This window comes from Triticum dicoccoides, chromosome 3B (assembly GCF_002162155.2).
Source record: "Triticum dicoccoides isolate Atlit2015 ecotype Zavitan chromosome 3B, WEW_v2.0, whole genome shotgun sequence".
NCBI classification, from domain to species: Eukaryota; Viridiplantae; Streptophyta; class Magnoliopsida; order Poales; family Poaceae; genus Triticum; species Triticum dicoccoides.
Genome location: NC_041385.1, coordinates 845,445,098 through 845,450,528, shown reverse-complemented (window position 1 = coordinate 845,450,528; position 5,431 = coordinate 845,445,098).

Sequence of the window (5,431 nt, the reverse complement as noted above, 5' to 3'; positions counted from 1 at the left end):
CTGGCCTAGAAGCGGGGAGCCTGGAGTTGGCCATCACATCAGCCCCTAGCAGCGGCCCATTGGAACCTACAGGCCACCATCCTGTGTATGACACAGGATACTGGTCTGCAGCCGTTGACATGAGTGAACATGTGGAGGGATTGCCGGAGGCGCTAGATGATGACGATCACTCTTCCGCGTCTTCTGAGTCAAGCGAAGAAGAAGATGTTCCTCCCCAGAGGGCGGTCGCGGCGTCACTGCAACCTGGGTTTTTACAAGATATGAGCATCACAAATGAATTTCACTATGTTTCTGGCCTAGAAGCGGGGAGCCTGGAGGTTGGGAAGGTTTTCCCAGACAAGAAGTCTGCTTACCAAGCAATTAATAGGTATGTAATTGCCCTCCACTGCCAGCAAAAAGTGAAGCAGTCTGATAAAAAAGAGTTGAAGGTCATATGCATCCACACCGCGAAAGGTTTCCGTGGAAGAGTTCTCGCTAGACTAAAGCCTGGGGTATGTCAGTCATGGCATATCACAAAAATAGTGCAGCATAGCTGTGAGCAAACTGGGACTCTTTCAAATCACTGCAATGTGACGGCAAGATATGTGGCACAGGTGATGGAAACGATTGTGCAGGGAAGTCTCAACATTAGTGTTAGGGCTTTGCAAAAATATGCAGAAGATCAGATTGGCTTCCCTGTCAGCTACATCAAGGCTAGGCGTGCGAAGGAAAATATATTCAAGAACTTGTATGGAACCTATGAGGAGGCCTATTCTTATGCACCCAGAATGCTTCATCAGATAGCAAGTGCTAATAGGGGAACTCAAGTTTGGCGGAGAGAACGTCCAAACCCAAAGAACCCGGGTGAGCTAATCCTGGACCGCTTATTCTGGGCATTCGCCCAGACTATATATACAAGCCTTCAGGCACTGTCGCCCGGTATTATCAGTTGATGGTACCTTTCTCACTGGAAAGTACAAGGGCACACTATTGGTGGCGATTGCAGCAGATGCAAATAATCAGCTTCTTCCTATTGCATACGCACTGGTCAAGAGCGATAACAAAGATAGCTGGTTGTGGTTCCTGAGCTGCGTGAAGATGGGTGTCATGACAGAGCGTTTAGGTGTTTGCATCATCTCTGATCGCAACACAGGATTATTAAGTGCTCTCGATGTAATTAAGGAGTCGTCAGAAGAGTGGGGGTGGCCAGATCTAGAGGGAAGGTGGTGCATGCGGCATTTGGCAGCAAACTTTACTCCAAATTCAAGAATAAGGACTGGTTCAAGTTATTCAAGAGGATGTGCATGCAGAAAACTGCAGCCAAAATGAATGCCATCTGGGCAGGTATGAATGGTGAGATCGAGCGCGTGGCCTTGCCGCAGAGAGAAGACCGGAGGGGTCGTAGGACGGCCATAAATTTGAGCCAGTGGATCATCGAGAATTGCCCTGATTTGTACAAGTGGGCGCAGGCTCATGACACCGGGGCTCGGTATGGAATAATGACCAGCAACATGTCAGAGGTGTACAATGGTGTTCTTAAAGGGGTGAGAGCCCTGCCTACCACAACCCTAATTGAAGAAACTTGGAACCATACCTTGTCATACTTTGCAGACAGGGTTACCGTGGCTAACACACAAGTTGAATTTAACAAGCCATGGTCCGAGAAGATGCAAAGACATCTGGACGAGAAAGCAAAGAAGTCACAAAGCCATGGCTGCAGGAAAGTGGACGCACTTAGGAATAAGTGGGAGGTCAATGTGCGAGCCAAGTACGTTAAGGGTCACCACAGAAGATCAAAAAAGCAAGCTGTCACCCTCGGCCCAACATCCTGTGAGTGCACGTGTAACAAGCCCAAGCTTGAGGGCTACCCTTGTAGTCATGTGCTCCGGGCGGCTGCAGATCAAAAAATCAGTGCCGAGCCATACATATCGTCGTACTTCAACATGTACAATCTGTACAACACTTGGAACGGTGAGTTCTGGGCCTGGGGCATTGATATGAACTACAAAATGTTGTGGCCAGATGGGCCGAAATGGGTTCCGAACGCCGACTTGATGAGAACCGTCAAGGGACGACGTCAGTCTAGGCGTCATCGCAATGACATGGACCATAGCCAGATGGGAGAACCAAGGTGATGCCACGTTTGTAGGTGTCCTGGACATTCACGTAGGGAATGCCCGTATCGAGCGAACAACACCACATGATGTTGATTTATCTGTACTCGCTATGTCTACTTATATTTGTACTCCCTCCTTTCCTTTATCTAAGGTGTATTATTTTCGGTACGGTGACCAAGACACATAATTATAGACGTGTTAGGACGAAATTACCCTTGGCAAATTTGTTGGTCAGTGGCAAGTAAATCAGTTAATCCGGGAAAGTAAGAGATACATGCAATCGACATAGAGATAGTTTCCTTATTTTGTTACAAGGAGAGATATAGACAATCAGGAGAGAGATACTTTCCTTTTTCTGAAGGGCTAAGAAGGGAATTATGAGGAATTAGAAGAAATGCACCTTACATTCTGGAATTTTATCAAAAACTAAATACACCTTATATAAAGGAATGGAGGGAGTATTATATTATTATTAATTTAAATTGAATTTCTTTGTATTATTGAATCTCTTTGTGTTATTGTATTTATATTAATTTTAAATTGAATCTCTTTGTGTTATTGTATTTTTTAAGTTTTTTTGTATGTTTGTGTGGAGGTTATGGCTGAAGTGCCAGTGCTTTTGGAGGGGCCCCATGACGCCGGCCACCGTTGCCACCTATTTTTTAACCTAAATAAAGAACATCATTATCGGAGTTTCAGACTTCGAACCGTAAAGAAACCCTGGCCAATACACAATTTTTTTGTTCCTTACCTTGACGCTTATGGACTACATTCTTTTGCTAGGCTCACATCATGCGAAGACCAGTTACGTTCAGACCCATCCCTTTTGACATCCCTCGTTGACCGGTGGAGACCTGAAACCCACACGTTTCACTTTTGTTTTGGGAAGCTTGCACCTACACTGAAAGATGTTTCTATGATCCTTGCTCTACCAATTAGAGGTGAGCCGGTAGTCTCTCCACGAGTGTCTACATCTTGGGAAAAATATATACCAGACCGTCTTGGGATGACAATGCCAGAATCACAACGTACTGGTGGCCCTCCTGGCATCCCACTCTCCTGGCTTTATGATCACTTTATTAATTTTTCTAGCTTTGATGATTCTGAGACGAGGAAAAGACATCTGTTTGCGTATTTGTTGTGGCTCCTCGGGGTTATGTTTCCAAATTCACACGGGGAGTACTTCTCCCTGGTCTCATCTACATTGTGGAGAAGATGGTAGACGAACCTTTACCCGAGCAGCCAAAATACAGCTTCGGTTCTGCCATTCTATCTCATACATATAGAAGCTTGTGTGATGCCACATAAAAAACTTCCTTCGCAAAAAAAGCTCTGTTACTTTGTGTCCCCTACGAGTTTCTATAGTTGTGGTCCTGGGAATACCTCCCTGTAGGACGACCTCGTATACTAAATTCCATACACCCATACGACTGTAGCGAGGGCAGCTGTGTAACTATGGCCAGCAGGTGGACAAAGGCACGGAAACATTGGTCTCCAAGTATTGTGAAAAATTGTTACCCTCACTAGTAGAAAAGGGGGCAATGGTCCAGGCCGGTCCAGCCCATTAGTCCTGGTTCAATCCAGAACCGGGACCAATGGGGGCATTGGACCCGGTTCTTGAGCCCCGGGGGCCGGCCGGGCCACGTGGGCCATTGGTCCCGGTTCGGCTGGACCTATTGGTCCCGGTTGGTGGGACGAACCGGGACCAATGGGCCTCGCTCTTGGCCCAACACCATTGGTCCCGGTTGGTGGGACGAACCGGGACCAAAGGGTTGGTCCTCGTTGCGGCCAGAGTTTAGTCCCACCTCGCCAACCGAAGGGGAATCGGACCGGTTTATAAGCCCCTCCCTCTCTGCCATATTGAGCTCTTCTGAAAATGAAAATAGATGCCCTTATATAGGGAAATTAGCCTAAATTCATACGGATTTCGATTGAAATTTGTTATAAATTTAAGTTGATTTTCCTCTATAAGCGCATCTATGCTCATTTCTGAGTAGTTTTTTATATATTTTTTCTTTTCTGCTATATTTATTTTTTTCTTTTTATTTCTGAGTTGTAATAAGCCATTAAAAATAAGGATATATGCTCCTTTTTTAGTACAGTTAATCACAACTATTTTTTGCTTCTATTCATTTCTGAGTAGTTTTCTATATAGTTTCTTTTTTCTTTTCTGTTATATTTATTCTTTTGTTTTTATTTCTGAGTTGTAATAAGTCATTAAAAATAAGCATCTATGCTATTTTTTTAGTAAAGTTAATCAAAATTATTTTTTCTTCTATTTATTTCTGAGTGGTTTTTTATATAGTTTTTTTTTCTGCTACATTTATTTTTTCTTTTTATTTCTGAGTTATAATAAGTCATTAAAAATAAAAAAGAGGCGCAATGCTCGTTAAGACGAAGCCGCTCCCCCGGAGCAATACGAGTGGGTCAACGGTAGTCACACGACGATGCCTTCATCATGGTAACGACATGGAACGCCGCCATCGCCCGCCGTCAGCTCGGTTTTCACCGGCAACTACGTCTCCCCAACTCGCAGCTGGTGCCAGATGACGGATCCCGAGATCCGAACACCCAGCCTCAGGCCGACCACCTCTGACTGAAGAGATGACCACCATCGCCGGCTGCAACGGTCAGAATTATTTTTTAGTAAAGTTAATCAAAATTATTTTTTCTTCTATTTATTTCTGAATTGTAATAAGTCATTAAAAATAAAAAAGAGGCGCAATGCTCGTTAATTTGCTTCAAGCCTTTCGGAATAGTGTCAATTGCACTGCACATAGCTCTGTGCAGTCTACCGTATTCCTCAAGGCTTGAAGCTAACCAACATGCAGGAGCATTGAGCCTCTTCGTCATCATCTCTGCACTCAGGGCTTATAAACAACTGCGACTGCCTCTTGCTTGGCGAGGTGGGACTAAAAAAACAGCTGCAGGAAGAATCAACAAAAAAATAGCTGCAGAAAATAAAAAGGTAGTTACACGGGTCCATTGGTACCGGTTCATGGAACCAACCGGTACCAATGCCGCTCTTTGGTCCCGGTTCGTTGGACCAACCGGGACGAGTGCTCATCTTTAGTCCCGGTGGGAGCCACCAACCGGGACCAAAGGTCTTTGTTTCCCGCCCTTTGGGCTGCTGAAAAGAGGCGTTTGGTCCTGGTTGGTGGCTCCAACCGGGACTAAAGGGGGCATTAGTCCCGGTTGGAGCCTCCAACCGGGACCAATGCTCTTGCTATATATACTGGACTTAGCAGTTTTCGCCAAATCCCATCTCTTTCTCGCCCCTGCCCCGAGCCTCTGCTCCTCGTCGCCGTCGCCGCCGAGCCCGCCCCACGCCGCCC